Genomic DNA, 21045 nt, shown 5'->3' on the forward strand with positions numbered 1-21045 from the left:
TTTGCCTGTGGTAAACGTCATGCAACAGGGATGGAGACAAGAGTGGTTCTTCCAACAAAAACAAAGATTACAGCATCCTAGTCTAAGACCAGTGTTACAACAAGATCTCAAAGTCTGTGACACGACGAAAACTGTGCAGCCTGTAGTATGTTGTCACATTTGCCAAAGGTTGAAAAAAGTAAGACTCTTACTTTCCTTATGTGTCCGCAATAAATGTATAGTAAAAATAGAGGTCCTTCTGCTTATTCCTGGAGGCGGACAGAATTTACTTGTTTCCTTGTGTTTTTTCCTTCCCTTTTCTTCAAACTCTTCATGTTTTGAAAAGATAATATATGAATTTTTAAAATTGAGGACACATTCAGTGGTGAGACAGCCGGTATTTTCTCAGTCAGCGCAGCAACTGCAGGTAAATATTTGTTTGTTTTTTAAAATTAAGGATCTAAAGCTGCAACAATCAAAAAACCACATGCTATGGCAGCGGTGGGCTATTCCAGTTCCTGAGGGCCGCTATCCTGCAACTTTTAGATGTGTCTTTGGTTCAGCACACCTGAATCAAATAATTAGATGATTGAGAGAACTCTGGAGGAAGTGACTGCATACTAAGGAGGTAACCGAGCCATTTAATTCAGGTGTGTTGGAGCAAGAATGGATCTAAAAGTTGCAGGATTCCGGCCCCCAGGAACTGGAATTGCCCACCACTGTGCTATGGTGTTGCAAACATTCTCAAGATTTTACGAATGAGATGACATATACACACGTATACATGCATACCTATATACACTTTCGTGGCCACAAATAATATATATATTATTTTAGGGGGGTTTCCAACAAAACTACGCTTGGAATTTGGCCTTAATACAATTTGTTAAAGCCCAACAAAAGACTGATGCATAAAGATCAAAGACCGAGCCTAAAACCTGGAAATAACAGGGTGAGACTGGTTTCAAGACCTCCATTCTTGTTATGGAATCCAAAATAAGTTTATTTACGGGAGTAATTAGCAATTCTAGAAAAAATACTTTAAAGGCTTATATGATTGCTGCTGGCTGCAAAAAAAGGAACTGAATCATGGTTTCCTTTAATCTGACCGTTGTGTTGCTTTAATGTGATTAGGAGGTTTTAAAGGGCACTTGAATTTACTACAGCATTTTTAAAATAAAAAAAAATGTATTGAAATCGAGAAACAATTTTTTTGAAGAATTTTAAAGGAATATTAGTAATAGACCTTGAGAGTGGCGATGAGGAAAGCCACAGATCCAGAAAAGAATCTCCCAAGACCTCCAGCTCCTCATAAACCCGCAGTGCTACTCACTTTCAGGGGGGAATCAGCACTTTGCCGCCTACATGTTATGTACCTTCACTATCTTATCATCTCTAAAAAATGCCCATGATCAACCCTTATCCTCCATCTGCACCTGTGGCTCAAATGTGTTCAGCGGTAACATGTTAGACACAAAGGTGACGAAGGTGTTTTTATTATAGTTTTGATTAAACAATTCATGTATGCAAGACATTTTTGGATTTCAGTAATAGATAACATGATGACATGAGTAACAAAGAATTATGTGCTAATGAGTATAAGTATTTTTAGGTGGTTCCAGTTTCTTTGACCATAAGTCTTCAACCCTCTCTGAGGACCAGTCCTGTTGAAAGTGTTTCCCTGCATTAAATGATGTGCTGGAGCAGAAAGAAATCTAGAGGATCCTGAGGACTGGGTTGAAGACTCCTGCTCTATGTTGTACGAATGCGTTTTTTTTTGTTTTTGTTTTTTTATCATTCTTTCCAGATAATAACTTTCAGTGTGACGTCCTTCGAAACCCTCCAGGTCAATAAAGCAACCTTGGAAAACTGCAGGATGCTGCAAGCTATTCTGATCCAATCGACTACCAGCAGCTCTGTGGAAGAGATGGACTCCCTGGATGAGCTTGACCTCTAAGCCTCCACACCGGAAGACCTTAAACCAGAAAAAGGAGTCAGGAGGTGTTTGGGAAAAAAAAGTATGAATAATTCTTTGAAAAGTTTAACTCACAGCAAAACATACTGTTTGCTTGCTTTTTTTACATTAAAATTGAACAAACTGGGTATATGGGTGATGGTTTTTTTTTTATTTACATTTTTATTAGAGATTTTTTTTAGTTTTTGCTATGTTTATTTTTAAACCACTGTGGCAAGAACGAGTTTCAGACAAAGGATATTGAATAAACATTTTTTTTAAACTTTGTATTCCACTATATATATCTAAAAGAGCCATGAAAATAAAGTTCTGCAGCATAAAGAAGAAGTTATAAAGTTTAGCAATTATTTTGTGGATTATCCATCATCTGAACGTGTCAGTAGTAGTTACCAATAAATGTTTAAGTACAGCTGGATCACTGTGTCGAGCTCGGCTCGATGGTTAGCTCCGTTATTCTAACAGCCACACAGACGGTTTAAAAGCTGGGCCTCAGCTCAAACGATCCAACATCACTGCCTCATCCATGCATCTAGTCCAATTAGAGGACCAGCTGGAAGGACATGACGAATGACCGGCTGAACTCTGGGTGCCCATAAATTTAGCTGACTGCCATCAAGTTGCCGCTTTCTCTCCTGCAGCCAAATATCAAGCATCGAGCAAGTAATAGGTTCTTGATCATCAAATAGATGAGCAGAATAGGAGAAGCTTTAAAATGCAGCAGTGCAGACCTGAGCCACTGACCAAATAGATAAATGAAACTGAAGAATGCATCACTAATAACTTTTCATTTTATCCCACGCTAAAACACCTCAAATTCACGTTATGAATGCTTTGAACTTTTAGGACTTCTGGGTTATTTTGGGGAGGTCAGGCTTTCAGTGAAATGTAGAGAAATCATAGATGTCAGAGATGCAGAGGAACCGCTGACAGACAAAGGTGTGCAGCAAGAATAATCCCCAAATCTATGCTGCCACTCAACCTAAAAGTTTTAAAAAGATTTCACTGGACTTCAGAGTTATTAGAGTTTACTTTTGGCGCAGGTGAAACAAAAAGAACTGCTTCTGGAAGTGAAATAAGTCTCCTGGGAGACATATTTACACTGTAAATAATATCCGTAGAATTAACAGTGAATTCCTGTAAAATCATGACATAAAAAAACTGTAGATGCAAAAACAATGAAGCATTGTGTAATTTACAATGATAAACTGTAAAACTCCTAACCAAATAAAACTGTTAATTTTACAGTAAGAATATGTTGAATAGATCAGAATTTTTTGTATAATTAGCAAATTAATGTAATTTAAACACAAATTAACTGTAATGCCAAAAAGAAGTCATACAGTTAAAATTACATCATTGCCCTGTTAAAAAAAAGTCAGTAGCCTCTTTGGCACATTTCATAAAACGAGTTTTTGCCTCGGCAACCGCCCGAGCCGCTTGTCGCTTGGACTGCCATTACCAATCAGCTGCCTCTGGAATCCCACAGGCAGGGAGCACTGAGTCCATTAATGGTACTCATCATAAGGGGTCTTTGGGCTGCGCTTCGACAGATCCCTAACCTAATTTTGTTTACCATTTCGTAAAACTCTAAACCAAATAAAACTGTTAATGTGTTTAAAAGACAATACTTTTTTTTTTAAGAATAAATTAGGAAAGTGAAGCTTTATGTAGGTCTAGTTAACACGGGATGCCTATCCATGATGATATTTGAATGGAAAACGCAGCTGAATCAAACCATGGCCATCTGGAAGAGGACTTATTGAATCGATTCTCTGCTCTACATATATTGGAATTTTTCATGAAACCAATCATTGGTAAGTAAACAATTCTATTTTCTGTTTATTCCTGCTATGTAGGATAGTTTATTTTACAAATAATTTGTTCTTTGCAGGAGAATATCAAATTATTTTGGTTCAAATGTTAGCTCCGCCCATTCACAGGCTGTATTTGCGTATCAGCGTCAACGTCCCACAGAGTGGCTACTAGCTAGGTTGGTACACGTGCGTGTTCGGCTCTCTTGCAGTTGCACTTAACAGACACCAAGTTTGAGTAAGTAATGTCTCTGGTTCTAGCATCAGGTTAAGTCAAAAGACAATTTTGTGAAACAAAACGGCGCGTTTTTATAGATTTCAATGGCTGATAGGCGAACTTCACATTGCTAGTGGCTTCTAGCAGCTAATAGCTATTTTGCCTGTTTCAAGCTCCCCACGCCATGATTCAGTAAGTAATGTCTCTGGTTCGAGCATCAGGTTAAGTCAAAAGACAATTTTGTGAAACAAAAAGGCGCGTTTTTTTTTTTATTTCACTGGCTGATAGGCGAACTTCACATTGCTAGTGGCTTCTAGCAGCTAATAGCTATTTTGCCTGTTTCAAGCTCCCCACGACATGATTCATTGTCATTTTTGCGGGAGAACATTGCACACGTTAAAGGGTTCTGTGTTGCATTGTAGGGTTGTGATGTTCCATTATGTGGAGGACACTTGCCTGGCTAGAGAAGTGGACATCAACAGAGTTCCCTTGACTCCCACGATTGTTGTATGTGGTAAGTTAACCTCACTCACAAATATATCCCAAATTTCTTAATTTCTAATTTAAATTATGTTCATGCAGCATCTGTAATTGTTTTTGTCTCCGCTGTTAATTTCAAATACCCCCACTCATTCTCTCACACACTCACTCACACATTCACATGAACACACACACACACCTGCCTTCCTAAGACTGAACACGTGCTCTCTCATTCACACACTGACCTCTATCTCTTATTTGTTTCAGTTTTTTTTAGATGAGTTTTTTTTTTCATTCGCATACATATAGTACACACACTTGGTTTTACACTTGAGCTACGAGTTACTGACATGTTGAAATGTTCCCTAAATTGCTGCTGTTTTTTTTTTTAAATAGGGCAGTCCTGCTATTCCTCGAGACGGATGCTGAGTATGGATCAAGTCATCGTGAACAAGAACATCTCTTCTTTCATCTCGGCCTTGTGCATGATGTTTGGCAGCTATTACTGCTTTAACATTCATTACCCATCCACGGTTGCATCGACCCCGGAATTTCTTCAGAGGTATGTTATTTTATTTTTTACAATTGTTTTGTTCTATTTATTTCTATTCTATTTAGCAACATGGGGTTAAGTGCCTTGCTAGGGGCTAGCTTCAACCCCTGACTTCTGTGGCTACTGGCATGATAACCAAGTTTCTTTACCCCATCGCCACCACCATCTTAGTCAAGATAACTGCTCTGTAGCATTGCTAACTGAAATACAATGTATCAAATAACATGTATCAAATAATGTTGACACCTTGTTAAACTAATTGCCTGAGTATTTTTTAGCAAAAACGATTTCATTTCATGGGCAAAATGACATGTTCTGCTCAAAGGACAACTTCGGTCCATTTCAACAAGAGCTCTATTGCTCAAGCTACTCGAGACTTGCCAGTACTGAAGACGCGAAAAAGTTTGGTCCAACTTGTATAGGTTTATTTGAACAGAGAATTAGCTCTGATAGCTAACCCATGGGGGCAGAACTTTACACTGTGTTTTATCATATCATTTGTTTAAATTTTGTATATGGCTGCTTGCACAAACACACTGTTTTAACCACTTTTTAAGCATTTCTAGTCATACACATTACAGTGTCGTGTTGTATTGTGTCGGCTGGTGTTGCATAGCTTTGGCGTTGACATTTGGAGCGTTAAATTCACAATTTAAAGTTATGTCCCCATGGGTTAGCTGTCAGTGCTAATTCTCTGTTCAAGGAAACCTATAGGATTTAGACCAAAATTTCTCACGTCTTCAGCCCTGGCAAGTCTCAAGTAGCTTGAGCAATAGAGCTCTTGTTGAAATTGACCGAAGTTGTCCTTTAACTGAGGAATCTATACATTATACCAAAGGTGTCTGGCATCAAGAGGGAAAAAAAAGACATTGATATGTCAATAGGCAGAGTGTAGTGTCTAATGTCTATAGGCCTTAAGGTGCACCCTCCCATAATTCAAAGGAACCAACTTTCTTTTAAAAGTCTGATCATACTGAGCATGAATCAGAATGTTAACACTGAACATTTTGGGTTGCACTACATGTTTCAGGTAGTCAATGTATTTCCATACATTGAAAATGCAATGGAAACGCATTACAGGAACATGACTCTCCATGAGCTAGGGGAAGGTGCAATGCAATTTGCAATGTTTGGAAAATACACTGACTACCTGAAACATGTAGTGCAAAATGTTCAATGTAAACATTCTGATTCATGTTAAGCATGATGAGACCTTTAAAAAAATAAATAAATAAAAAAAGTTGGATTATGTGGGGGGTACACGGTTGGCCCCTTAGCTCCCCGCCTACCAGTTAAACTTTAAGTAATGGAAAACTGCAACCCGTATTCTCACCTTTTTTGTCTTTTCCTTTGTACTGATTTGACTGGTTGAGATGGTTGTATCATTTATAGTGGTATATGTGTTTCTTCTCTCTTCTGTTAACCTAGATGTTTCTTCTCTATTAATCCGGAGAAGGGGACGAAAGTGGAACAAACAAAAACAAAACGGCTCCATGTGAATCCAAGAGTCCTTACTTTGATTCAGGACCTCTCAGACCATGAATGGCGAGCTATTTAAAAAGGTATGTGTGCTAGTGCTAATGCTACTGCTGTCCTTGATTATTGACTGACTTTACTAATGAAACTAATGGAGGTTATGTATTTCTTTCTCTTCTCTCTTCCATTAGATGTTCCTTCAAGTGACCGCAATAGTGAACACCCATATGTTTCTCTAGATGTTCTTCTAGAAGCAATGCAGTTGCATGTTAATCTAAGCTTCTGTAACTTGGTTCATGACCTTTTCAACCATGAATGGCGAGCTGTTTGAAAAGGTACAGTACAGGCCAAAAGTTTGGACACACCTTCTCAATCAATGTTTCCTTTATTACCATGTCTATTTCCATTGTAGATTCTCGTTGAAGGCATCAAAACTATGAATGAACACGTGGGAATTATGTTCAATGCATCCAGAGAGTATTCACACCCCTCTCAATGTTTCAGCATTTGTTGCATTGCAGTCATGTCCTTCAGTCAAATAAGTTCATTTTTTTCTCCCTGATCTAGAATCCGTGCCCCATAATGACAGCAAAATACAGAATTGTTGAAGTTTTGGCAAATCATTAAAAAAACTGAAATATCCACATGGGCATAAGTATTCACACCCTATGTTATAACACTCTTGCTGTCATTATGGATCACTGAGTCTAGATCAAGGAGAAAAAAATTAACTTATTTGACTGAAGGAGATGACTGCAATACAACAAATTGTGAAACATTGAGGAGTGTGAATACTTTCAGGATGTACTGTACATAATTCCCACGTGTTCAGTGTACGTGTGCTAATGCTACTGTTGTCCTTGATTATTGACTGACTTTACTAATGAAACTAATGGAGATTATGTATTTCTTTCTCTTCTCTATTCCATTAGTTGTTCAAGTGACCGCGACAGTGAACACCCATATGTTTCTCTAGATGTTCTTCCAGAAGCAATGCAGTTGCATGTTAATCAAGCCTTTACCATGATTCACAAGCTCTCCATGAATGGCGAGCTGTTTAAAAAGGTGTGTGTGCTAGTGCTACTGTTATCTTTGATTATATTGACTTTGCTAATTAAACTAATGGAGATTATTGTGTTTGTTTCTCTTCTCTATTCCCCTAGGTGTTACTTCAAAGTGATGGAGCCGATGAACACCTATATCACCTTTTTTCGTGGCTCTATATTAACAAGGTTCACATTTATTCACTCACAATCCCTCTCTCTCACAAACAGAAGTGCGACCACACACACACAAACACACTTTAATGATCTTTCTCATTATTTTTTCAACAATAAATTTGCGTTATTGTGAATTGTATATTGTCTGATGAGTGGTTTGTTACAGCTTGACTTTTCATTTAGAAGTAATTTGAAGCAATGTAGATAGTAAGACTGTAAAATATATATATATATATATATATATATACTTACTGTTGTTTTTCCAGAATGATTTTGTTAAAAATACAGTACAAATGTAAACATCTTTAAAAAGAAATGTTGTTTTTACCGAAAAAAACTGGCAGCTGTGGTTGCCAGAATAACCCCGTTAAAAATACAGTACAAATGTAAACAACATTACGAAACAACTTGTAAATTTCACGTCCTAAAACTGCTTATTGTACACTGAATAACTGCAAAATGTACATTTAGTCATTATTTATTGTACATTAAATCCCAGTAAAATGTACAAGTTGTTCCGTAATGTTGTTAACAGTTTTGTTGTATTTTCTACGGGATTATTCTGGCAACCACAGCTGCCAGTTTTTTCCGTAAAAACAACGGATTTTTTTTTACAGTGTAGAGTGAGGAGAGCCCGAAGGAAAATAACGAAATCCATCGGAGGAAGTGAAGATGAGAAAAAACAGAAACTAAACCACACACAGAGATCTGCAGTTAACAGACCCGCCTCTTTTATCGCTCAGTTTAACATCGGATTAAGCTCAGTTGCTCTCGTCTGTGAAAACTACATATTGAGGACTTGCTGCAAAATCTGTTCCTGTTTTTCAACCTTAACCCCCAACACAAAACATAATGCTGAGCACGGAGTCTAAGAGCAGCACAGCTTTAAGACAAGACAAATGTAAATAATTCATATATGCAGATAGGCCCCTGAGCAAAGCTTTGCTGTCCTTCACTGTGTTCTCTGCAGAACACCAGACAGAATATGCCGTCGATGGGAGATCTGCAGGTCCTACCTGACTGATCTCTGTGGACACAGCCATGCTTAAATAATGGATCTGTAGTTTTAGGGGATTTTGGTAAAAGTCATGTTTCGTAGCAGCAAACAGCAGCTCTCTATCATCTGCCTGTGAAGCTCTAACCAGGGTTTGAAGGTTAAACAGCACTAAAAAAATTGAAATCTAAATAAGTCATTTTTTCTTAAAATAAGTGCATTTGTTCTTGAATTGAGCAGGAAAGTGAGACATTTTGCTAGTGGAATAAGACTATCTACATTTAAAATAGAAAAAAAATGCATTGTGGTATTTCAAGTGCATATTATCTAATTATCTTATTTTAAGAATAAGTATACTCATTCAATTGGCAAATCATCTTATTTACTACTTATTTATAGATTGTTTTTGGCGTGCAGTTTTAAAATCACTGCTTTCTATTCAGAAGAAATCTGAAAATGCAGTTTAAGTAAAAGATTGATGCCATGCAGCTTTCTGACACATTTTCACTTTTTTTAACTCTACAAGTTTTATGGCGACTAAATGTTTTTCTTTGCAAGACATCACAATCTAGACATGTTTGGAGAGCTTGGATAAAGTTTCATGTAACTTCAGATTTAGAGGAAGCAAAGGTCAGAGGATGTCATGCCGGCAGCATTCCTGGCTTCAATATAAATATATCACAGAAGCTAAAAAGATTCATGGGTAATATTACAATGCAACATTTAATGGACTCCAAAAATAAAAAATAAAATCTTCCCATTTCACAGACAAAAAAGCTGTTTGTGCTGCACTAAGTCCTTATACTGAGGGAGACATAGTTTCAGTCTTATTGTTTAGTTTATTTGTATTCAACTACCATCAAATTGTGTTCATAACAAAGAGAGCATGACCTGAATTAGCCTGAAATGTTTCTAAAGTAGTTATTGCAGAAAAATACTGCAGACACAAAAGAGCCCAGGCTGTATCTCAGACTAACAATGACAAATGAAAAGAACAAGGTTCCTTAAAAAATGAGTAGTTCTTTCAAAGTAAGCTTGAGTTTCCATATTTGTAGGTATTTTTTTACCGATGTATTTTAAATAATAATAACCAGTACAGCTCTATTGGTTCGGTATGAAAACAAATGAACACAGCCTTGTGTTTTTATCTAAACACAAGGAGAATGTTTATGTGGGATCTAAGTTTGCTGATTTTATTGAGAAATGTAATAAATGAACAGCAAAACAAAGATATTAAACTCTGCTATTTGGAAACAAAGAAGCTAAAATGGAAACAGAAAATTAGACTAAACCAGAACAAATTGATAAATTTCAAATAAATGTCTGCACTGAACTGAATGAATTACCTGCAGCAAGTTGCATTTAAACGTCACTAGTTTTAAACCTATACTAAACTTCATAAATTCTTTTGACTCAAATGCAATTTTGGATTTTTATTTCAGTATGTTAGCTGCAGAGGAGGGAAATGGGCCTGGCTGCTGCAGCATCTACGCCTGTCTTCACCTTTAAGGGGAACATGCAGACATAACAGGGCTTGGGGTCAATGATGGTTACAAGGAAATCGTTCTTGAACAAAATACCTTCAGGGTGCAAACGTAGAAATCCTGCCCTTTGTCTACAACAAGATGTCACATTGGAAGGAAGCAACCCTACAGTGAGACATAGAAGTTGGTATGAAAGGTCAAGAAGTCTAACAGCTACTGAGTCACATTCTCTAGCATTAATTTCTAACTCAGTAGCTCACTCTGGTTGCAGACAAAGGCTTTCTGATTAAATAATGTCGCCCTGTTAACTAATTACACTGTGTTTTGTGCTGTTTTAGCTCCATTTGTCAGTAAATAAAGTGCTTTTTCTATATTTGACACAACAAGACAATGTGACCACATGCATAACAATGTCACTAATGCTAATATTAGTAAAGCAAGGCTTACTTATGCTGTTAGATATGGAAAAAAGTATTTAATACGTCAATATTTATATTAATTCAAATAGTTTCCAGATTCCTAATAAAAAGTGCCAGCAGATGGCGTACATTAGTGTTTATTTCTGTTGATCATACCCAGGCAAAAATTATTTTCAGGCTCAAAAAAGGACTACTGTATGCTATCAGGATGAATGCTTGGCATGTAGTGTAGAAAATGAACATGTAGTTTTGAACATGGGGTGGTACTTTTTGTTCAAAGTTTAGATAAACAATAGAAAAGCCTTTTCTGATGTATTTTAATGCAACTTCATCTTTGAGAAGTAGATAGGCCTACTGCTATACTGCTGTAGATGATAAATGTATCTGTCCAACATAAAGTGGACTGAAATACATTCTCAGACCCCTTAGAACCCCCCCTCTCCTCCTTCATTCACATCTACAAGCACTTTTCCAGGTTGTTTAGTGAGCTAATCATGCTGCCACATTCTGTGTAATTGGTCGTTTAAGTGCCATTTGAGGACAAATTTCAGCCTAATTTGTCCCTCCTGCCAGGTTCTAAAAGCTGCGAAGATTTCGTTTTATGACATAGAAGTAAGTGCATCAATTTAGAAAGCTGCATGTGATAAAAGAAACTAGTTCAGCGACTGCATCCGCTCTAAGAAATATGATGCAGCGATTTTAGGAAGCAGCAAACGATAAAAACTAAATCTAAAGCTCATAAAACAGGAGCGAGAAGTTTGCACATGGCTTCTTGTGGCAGTAAACCTCGCAGACCAAGCGGCCCCTGCTGATGTATTGATTAGCAAGACGACGGGCCCTGACTGCTTCGGCAATCAAGGGGGGAACCAGACTTAGTCGGTCCGCCGACTGCAGCTGCAGAGCATCATCAGTTTTAATAACACCAGCCTCTTCATGTTGAGCTACGCAACAAAAATAACATACGGCATTTGGTTGTGGTGTGTGAGCATTTGTGCATGAGGAGAGGGTAATTAAAGCAGTTTGTTGGGGTGCAAACTGTTTAAAAGCTGAAGGTAACAACAGTCCAAAACAGCAGCTGTGTGAACAGACACACATTCATGTTTGTTGTAGTTCAGAAACATTTCTATATTCCAACAAACCTGCCATGACATAAGAAGCAATAAACCCCTATATTTTTATTAATTCATGTTCCTAGCCTTCATTTTCACTAATTATTGAAAATGGCTATATATGGGATGTACAAAAAATTATTAAAATTCAAACACTTAAGTCTCAAATGTTTATTAGATTAAAATTAATTTAATCTAATCAGTAAAAGGATTTTTTTCCAGTGTGGTGATATTACGCTGCCTACTAGAGGGCACCACTACAGGTGCTGGTCATAAAATTAGAATATCATGAAAAAGTAGATTGATTTCAGTAATTCCATTTAAAAAGTGAAACTTGTATATTATATTCATACATTACATACAAACTCATATATTTCAGATGTTTATTTTGTTTAATTTTGATGATTACAAATGACAACAAATGAAAATCTCAAATTCATCATATCAGAAAATTAGAATATTGTGAAAAGGTTCAAAATTGATGGCCCCTGGTGCCACACTCTAATCAGCTAATTAACTCAAACCACCTGCAAAAGCCTTTAAATGGTCTTTCAGTCTAGTTCTATAGGCTACACAATCATGGGGAAGACTGCTGACTTGACAGTTGTCCAAAAGACGACCATCGACACCTTGCACAAGGAGGGCAAGACACAAAAGGTCATCGCTAAAGAGGCTGGCTGTTCACAGAGCTCAGTGTCCAAGCACATTAATAGAGAGGCGAAGGGAAGGAAAAGATGTGGTCGAAAAAAGTGTACAAGCAAGAGAGATAACCGCACCCTGGAGAGGATTGTGAAACAAAACCCATTCAAAAATGTGGGGGAGATTCACAAAGAGTGGACTGCAGCTGGAGTGAGTGCTTCAAGAACCACCACACACAGACGTATGAAAGACATGGGTTTCTGCTGTCGCATTCCTTGTGTCAAGCCACTCTTGAACCACAGACAGCGTCAGAAGCGTCTTGCCTGGGCTAAAGAGAAACAGGACTGGACTGCTGGTGAGTGGTCCAAAGTCATGTTCTCTGATGAAAGTAAATTTTGCATTTCCTTTGGAAATCAAGGTCCCAGAGTCTGGAGGAAAAGAAGAGAGGCACTTCATCCACGTTGCTTGAAGTCCAGTGTAAAGTTTCCACAGTCAGTGATGGTTTGGGGTGCCATGTCATCTGCTGGTGTTGGTCCATTGTGTTTTCTGAGGTCCAGGGTCAACGCAGCCACATACCAGGAAGTTTTAGAGCACTTCATGCTTCCTGCAGCTGACCAACTTTTTGGAGATGCAGATTTCATTTTCCAACAGGACTTGGCACCTGCACACAGTGCCAAAGCTACCAGTACCTGGTTGAAGGACCATGGTATCCCTGTTCTTAATTGGCCAGCAAACTCTCCTGACCTTAACCCCATAGAAAATCTATGGGGTATTGTGAAGAAGATGCAATACACCAGACCCAACAATTCAGAAGAGCTAAAAGCCACTATTAGAGCAACCTGGGCTATCATAACACCTGAGCAGTGCCACAGACTGATCGACTCCATGCCACGCCGCATTGCTGCAGTAATACAGGCCAAAGGAGGCCCAACTAAATACTGAGTGCTGTACATGCTCATACTTTTCATGTTCATACTTTTCAGTTGGCCAACATTTCTATAAATCCTTTGTTTTTATTGGTCTTCAGTAATATTCTAATTTTCTGATATGATGAATTTGAGATTTTCATTTGTTGTCATTTGTAATCATCAAAATTAAACAAAATAAACATCTGAAATATATGAGTTTGTATGTAATGTATGAATATAATATACAAGTTTCACTTTTTAAATGGAATTACTGAAATCAATCTATTTTTTCATGATATTCTAATTTTATGACCAGCACCTGTATATACTCTCAAGTGGATCTATACTGGTATTTGCAATAGAAGTAATGACAGAGTGGAGGTAGGCATGCTAGAGCAAAAACATGTATTGATCCAGGAAATTTGTGATTATCTTGATTGTTTGATGGCAACAAGGATGCACAATTCAGTTTATGTGGTTCTCTATGTAATTTTATGCATGTGATAAACTCTGTTTTAATCACCTAAATATGACCCATATAGCTTAATTATAGAAAAGTGAAGCAGATCACACAAAACACAACATGCAAAAAAAGAAAACATACATCCTGGAAATAAGTATGGTAGAATGGGAAAACTTCTGTAGCTTAATCCACTTTTTTCCAATTTTAACATTTCTCTCAGAGCAACCAAAAGCTGCTAAAAGCACAAAGTCTCTCCCAGCACTGATTGTTGGAGCTATATTACAGTTTGAGTCCACTTCATTTAAACAAAGTGGCACATAGTCTGACAGCATGTCGGGGCAACATACCCAGTTTTTTAATGATAAATGTCCATCTCTGTTCATTGGAAACTATGTGTTTCACATGTTTCATTAGGTCTTTGTTTATTCAGTAACCTAATAGTTTCCCATTTTGTTTTATCTTTAAAAAAAGTATATAATGTGCAAAAAACATATGGTAAAACAATATATAGACCTTTGTGTTCTGGAGAGACCTTCTTGACCTTTTTTTTTTTTTTTTTTTTTTTTTTTAAGAATTTCTTTTTTTACATATCCTAAATTATCTCTAGTTATACTGCTACAGGGTGGGTTGCTGGAAGATGTTTCCAACAATTTTTTTTTTCTTTAATACTTTCCCCTACTATTCTACAGTTGGGTATTTTCTGCAGTTAATGTTCCCTCTTCTCTCTGTCTTATCATGAAAGCTTCCTTGGTCCAGCTTTTCTGTTTCGTTCCTTTTATCAAATTCCAGATGGGGACATTATGAGAGTTTTTGTTGCATCTGATAGATCAATGTATTGGACAGATATCTGATACCCTGCATCTATTCTGGACAAAGGCATTTGTTTTAAAAACAATAGACTGCACTGCAGCTTTACCCCCAATGTGTTTCTCAAATAAACCACCAGACACCTATAGGAAAGATAATGCTGTAATGAACAGAGCAGCTGAATCATAATCTGGCAGATTTCATGATACAGTTTGGCCAGATGAGGTTCGGAATTACAATAAATGGAAATGCAATTTTTAAACTTAAATCTTCTTAAAAAAAAATAAATAAATAAATAAATAAATAAATAAATAAATATATATATATATATATATATATATATATATATATATATATATATATATATATATATATATATATATATATATATATATATATATATATATATATATATATATATATATATATATAAATTTATCTCCATAACTTTTGAAAAAACTATAACCACTTAAAAGAAAAAGTTTATTTTATTTTTTTCATAACAACTATGAGATATATTCCAGCTTGTGATGTCTGAAGCCACAATACACATTCTGCTCCATAAGTCACAATGTTTGCTATAATAACTTAATAATTTATCATCCTTGGTCATAAGACAAGGAGGTTTACAAGTCATAACAAAAAGGTTAGCAGTGTCTTAAAAAAAACACATAACCACATATTTCACTTTACATACCACAACATAGCCTGCAATAAGCATGTATTAGTGGCTGAGCTGCATACAGCTTGTTCCAAAACAAAAAAATGCCACCTCCCATGCTGGGTCATTGCACCTCTGTACCCTCTGTGTCTTTAATAAAGATCAGCAGAGCATTGCTGGCTGAACTGTACCTGTATCTGTGTGTGCAGCAACCTGCAGAAGGCCCACTGTCCCAAAATAAACTAATAGATAAATAAATAATAAGCAAGTGGAAAATTCTCTCCAAAAGGAGAGAGACCATCAGGGTCTGAGCAGAAAACCAAATTTAAGAGCTGAGGGAGGAAAGATTAGATTATACCCTCACCCACACACAGTTCTCCAAACACCCCCCGCTGCCAACCCCAACAAATATGCCTCTGCAATTTCTACACAGCAAGAAGTGATGTTGGAGGCGTCAAGCTGCCCTGTGGTGTTAACAAGAGTTGAGGCTGCTGCTGGTGTGTGGAGGGGAGGTTTGCAGGACTTGCAGAGTGATTGATAATCCAACTAGATCCATCAACTGAGCACATCCAGACTTCTAAATTTGTTTTTTTTTTATTTGTTTTTGAGGATCATATAGGAGCTAATTAAATTATTACTCCTGAAACTCAAGCACAAAAACTAAAGTGATACCCTCAACATTTTTTAGATGTCTAATCAATGTCAAACTGCCTCAGGATAAAAGCAGATCCCAGACGAATATGCAAAATATATATTTATTTTTTACTTTCTTCTGTGCTACTTTTTAAAATCATTCCCTCAGTATTTGATTTGCCTTTAACTGTATGACTTGGCTCACATGATTTTAGGGTTTGTTTCTTAATCTCCCAATAATTTAGAGGAAGTTTGGCTCATTCCGTCAGCCAGAACTGCTGCAGTTGAGTACCACTGATTACACACATATTTTCAGCTCTAAAAGCAAACCTATGTCTCTGAGATCAGGGCTTTGTGATGACCCCTCCAAATGATTGACTCGGTTGTCCTTCAGCCGTTTTGTAACTTTAAATGCTTGGTTCCACCTGAACAAAGAACTGAACTGTGCTTTAGAGGAGACTCTACTTGCTAAGGGGGCTCAGATCATTTGGAGAGCAGGAAGGGCTCCTGAATACCCGCTCCTGACTCTGTGATGACATTAGCCATCTCTTAGGGTGTTTTCTGGTGGAGCAGCAGATAAAACTCTATCCCGGGATACCCTCTCCACCCAGTGCATGTGGTAGGAGACAGAAAGGCCGGTAAAAATAGCTACACTATTTGAAGATGTCTCCCAGCCACACATCAAGCTGTTGCAGAAAGAGATCCTTCAGTTAACGACTGCTGGACAGCCGTTGCTCAAAGGAGCGTCCTTCCTCAGGTCCTTCCTCTTAGTCACTTCTAACCTCCCAAAAAATACCTTCTTTATATTCTTCTTTACATTCTTACTTTTTTATGAATTCCTCTAGGTTACTTGGCTCAGTTGTACACTTCCAAATTTCGAAAGGAAAAAGAACTGCATTTTTTTTTCATTGTAAATTTGCTTCTTCATATTCTCCTTGTCTTATTTTTTATTTTCATGTATTTTACCCTTATGTCTGTCGGAATACTTTCATTTCTATCTCACTGTCAACAATGGGTGGTTAGGTTGCTTAAGGACCCAGATGCAGAGCCGAGTGAAGCAAAGACAGTTCTGACAGGTTTAATTGAAGAAAAGGAAACAGAGGTAAAAATCCAGAAATCTAACTAAAAAGTTTAACAAACCAAAAACCATGGAGACATCAGGGGAAAAAAGAGCCTGAGGAGCCAGGGGGAGATGAGCTGAGTAGATGAGTACAGCATCGAGAAAGAACCAGCGCTGAGTGACTGCAGAGGTGGAGTATTTAAGGAGAACAAAACAAAGGATGGACTAACGAGCTGAATGAGGAGCAGGTGTGGGTGGAACTGGCAAGAGGGAATCCAAGGGGAAAGAAAACAATCACAAGGGGGCAACAGAGAGTAACTAAAGAATGCTAGAATATTATGGAAAATAAAAACAAAACAACTGATAACAGAAAACTCAGAGTCACAACAAATGAGAACCATAACACTCACCTTATGCTGGAACATGTGAATTTCCCCCCTAACGGACAATTAAGGTTGTTTTTAGCTAATCTGGTGAAAACATACGGTCACTGTCCATTTGAAGCACGTGTTTGCTTCAAAGTTTTAGCAACGTGGGTGATGTCTGGAGATGATTCATCATCATTTCCACTATTTATGTTCCTGAAGATACCATTTAAGTGCACTAGTCCCTCCTGTTGCAAAAGAACAACACAGCATACCGGTAGGAATGGCGTTTTAATACTTGGGGCCACTAATCAGCATTTTCCCCAAACATCACTAAAAAAGGGAAATTTGAGTGAGTTCTGTGATATTTATTTAATCTTACACATGAAAAACATGTTATTAGTGCAACTTTAAATGCTTCCAGAGATGCACGCTAGTTTAAATGATGACATGAATAAACCAATCAAAATGGAATAAATTATATTATCAAGCATAGGAATCAAAGTGTATGTGAATTATTTTTATTATACTCTGACTCTGATCAAAGTTATAAATACATTTTCTCTAAAAATAAAAATTACCCAGAAATAGTTTTGGTAATCCCAATGTTGATAATCCAATTTAATCTTAAAACAGTGAGGCCATAATATTATTCAATTTCTAAATATTAACCAGATAATTACAGGCACTGTTAAATATGTTGCTTGTAAATATTTGGTTTCAGCTGTATGGTTAAACTGAGAAATGTCAACATGTTCTACAGTATTTCTAATTATATTACAATATTAACACTCTGTCACAAATACCTTGATTTGGAAGCAGACAAAATCTGTTTTTAATACAGAAGCAACATGGAGACACAGCTTCTGGAGCACAAACTGCAGCACAGGCATTAGTTGTAAAATGTGTCAAAACAAGATCTGCAATAATGTTCTCAACAGATGGAGTATCCTGGCTCCGAGCTTCTGCACACTTATTCATTACAACCTCTGAGAGGAAATTAAATTTAAATTTAACGATGCTGAAACATTCTTGTGAAAAAGGAGTGGTCAATTAATTTCCACATGAGTAAGTCTGACTGTCATTTGGGGTCAGATCATTGGCTGAACTCAATCAAATACATTTGATAATAAACTCTAAATAGGAATTTTATTACCTGCTGGTAACAAAAGTCATTGCATTTAACCAATAACTTGAGAGATTTATCCTGGGACCTGAATAAATGTTTTTTTAAAAAGGACAAAAATTGCAAAATGTCAAAGTCATGTATCTCGCTGCATGTTTAGTCTAAATTCATTAGTCAAACTGTTCTCTATTAAAGCAGCAGCATGCTCTCCACAAACAACCAATTTACTTCCAAAATAAAAGCCAAAGAATATGTTTGCATAGCTTTGGGAACAGCACAGAGATATTCTTGAACATCTGTGACAGCTGTGGATCTGAATATCCACATCCAGTCTGCTTTTAGGGTAACTAAAAAAAATAAAAACAATCAACACACACAGCAATCTTTACAGTACCAAATAACACACCTTTGCAAACTAATATGTACACGTATTGTTAAACCTATCAATCTATTTTATGTGTTTCTTATCTTAGTATGAGCTAACATTCCTACCAAAAGCTACCCAAACAGATACTCCTTCTTCAAAATAAAAGCCGAAGGTTTGGATTTTTTTGCGTAAATAACAGCCCAGACATATTTATTTTCATTTTCTACTTATTATTCCCAGGTGATCTGCCCTTTAACTTTGCCCTGCAGGCATTTTGACAAAAATTAGTAAAGACTAATGCAAACGTTATCTCCGATAAATAATTCATACGTTCATAAATGACTAAACCGACTTTGGATTGTGATTAGGGATTCATAGGTGAACAGACAGATTTGATGTCGTAGATTTAACCTCATGGGAAAATAAAAACACTTCTTAATAGTTTTAAAAATGTGTTCCCACATTTTTCAGCCTTTTGTCAAGGTTAATCCAAATTGCCTGCCATTTACTATCTCAATTAGGCAAAACAAAAAAGAAAACTAAATATTCATAAACCTAGTCTCTGATTAGGAAATGCTTTGTGTTCATTATTTATTAAAACAAACTCCTTAATGGTAATTTATCAGAATGTTAAATTAATAGGTTTTTTCATGTCTCTTCAATAATAGAGCACAATATCTACCAGATTTTCCAGAAGCTCAAACATCATTTTTATATTTATAAACAATATTTTAACTTGTTTGAGGCCTTCCTCGAAACTCTAGATAGGCAAACCCTCCCAGCTGGCTGCTGGAAGGAGCTGCAGTGATGTGACGTCTCCTCATTCACATATAATGATCTCCACTATGATAAGAAAATGATTAATGCATGTCTCCACAGCAGGAGCTCTTCTTTCTGTGGCTGATGTCACTCGGCCACAGCAGGCCTCAGAGTCAAAGGCTCAGCCAGCTCACCACAGACTTCATCTCTCAAACCAGACAACAGCCTCACCAGCATGAGAGCCTCCTAAATGGATCAGGATAATACATCTGCTCTAAAATACAACTGGGAAACTGAGAATGAATTACACAGCAGGACTCAGGAAATGTGAATAAGTAAGAACATCATGTAGTTTGGATTTAAAAACAAAATCCAGATCAATAAAACTAGTTAAGGAATAATCTGAGTAACTTTTTATTCAAAATTTGGACAGAGAAACTTTGAATTCAACTTTAACTTTTATAAATTTTAACTTGAATGAAAGTCTTTATATATAATATCCTCTCTAAGTTAACTTTATAACAAACAAATTTTGAATGAATCTGGAGGTTTCTTAAGTATTAAAGCACTTTCTGAGGGGTTTGTTGTTTGGTTGGTTTGAGCAAAGAATAAAACTGACTACTGATTAGTTTCTACCAAGCTGGACAGAAATTGTACCCATTGCTCCCATAAAGCTCAGTGAATCATAAGGCTCTGCTTATATTAAATTATTCTATGGCTTGCTTGGTTTACTGTCTGAAAATTACAGGGACAACGTTTAAAAAGTCAAGCAATAAACTTTTTTTTTTTTTTAAAGAGCTGGAAGAGTCATCTGTAGAAAGTGATATGACCCAACTAACCAACTAATTAAATGTATGATAGACGGATCTACTGTATCTCACAAATTATGTCCAAAATCCAAAATAATAAACTTGCATTTAATTCCCAGAAATTACTTTTTAAATTCAGTTGATTTTTATTTTATTTTTTTCCATACCATAAACTAAATGTTTTGCTAACTCTGTATTATTATTTGTTTTGTTTTTTTTAATTGAGTTGTAGGTGTTGATAACAGTAGACAGGAAGGATCCTCTGTAGTGGCCTGTCTTGCATCAGACCCAGAGAAGCCTCTGACTGAAGACACTCTATTGTTGTTTATCAGACTGATGAAGAAGAGGCTCACTTTTAATAATGTCTTTCACTTTATGAAAATGTCTTCTTTGTGAAATCCCTTGTAGATATTCTAGATTAGTTTCTAGAACAGAGCTTGTTAAGCTTCTTCAAGCCATTTGCTTTATGCTGTTACCCCAGTAGAAGAGATCCCTCTCTGCACAACAGGCTTATAGAAGGTACGCAGCATGTTGCAGCAAACACTGAAGGAGCTAAGCTTCCTTACAGCCTGCTATGTCCCTTATAGCAGCCATCTTCACAGTTGCGTCTCTTCATGTTTGATTTCCAGGTAAACACCAAGATACTGTATTCATACTCCTCCACCTGTTATCCGGTGATGATAATTGCATTAAAATTTTAACAGTTTATTTTCTGATCTACAATCATCTCC

At 36.7% G+C, this 21045-nt stretch overlaps 1 protein-coding gene and 1 long non-coding RNA gene across 2 annotated transcripts in view; one reads left to right on the forward strand and one right to left on the reverse strand.

The window, feature by feature from the left end:
* LOC119797455 (extracellular matrix protein FRAS1-like) overlaps window positions 1-21045 on the reverse strand; it is a gene marked incomplete at its 3' end in the record, with an annotated part of 322128 nt that overhangs the window by 222266 nt on the left and 78817 nt on the right. The window lies entirely within an intron of this gene.
* On the forward strand, window positions 4125-7769 carry LOC119797452. Its single transcript, XR_005282591.1, has 6 exons — window positions 4125-4174; window positions 4405-4496; window positions 6444-6577; window positions 6683-6826; window positions 7424-7556; window positions 7655-7769. It is a non-coding gene; the product is annotated as an uncharacterized LOC119797452 (long non-coding RNA).

Source organism: Cyprinodon tularosa, unplaced genomic scaffold, assembly GCF_016077235.1.
Source record: "Cyprinodon tularosa strain WSP-4 unplaced genomic scaffold, ASM1607723v1 ctg583, whole genome shotgun sequence".
Taxonomy (NCBI): domain Eukaryota; kingdom Metazoa; phylum Chordata; class Actinopteri; order Cyprinodontiformes; family Cyprinodontidae; genus Cyprinodon; species Cyprinodon tularosa.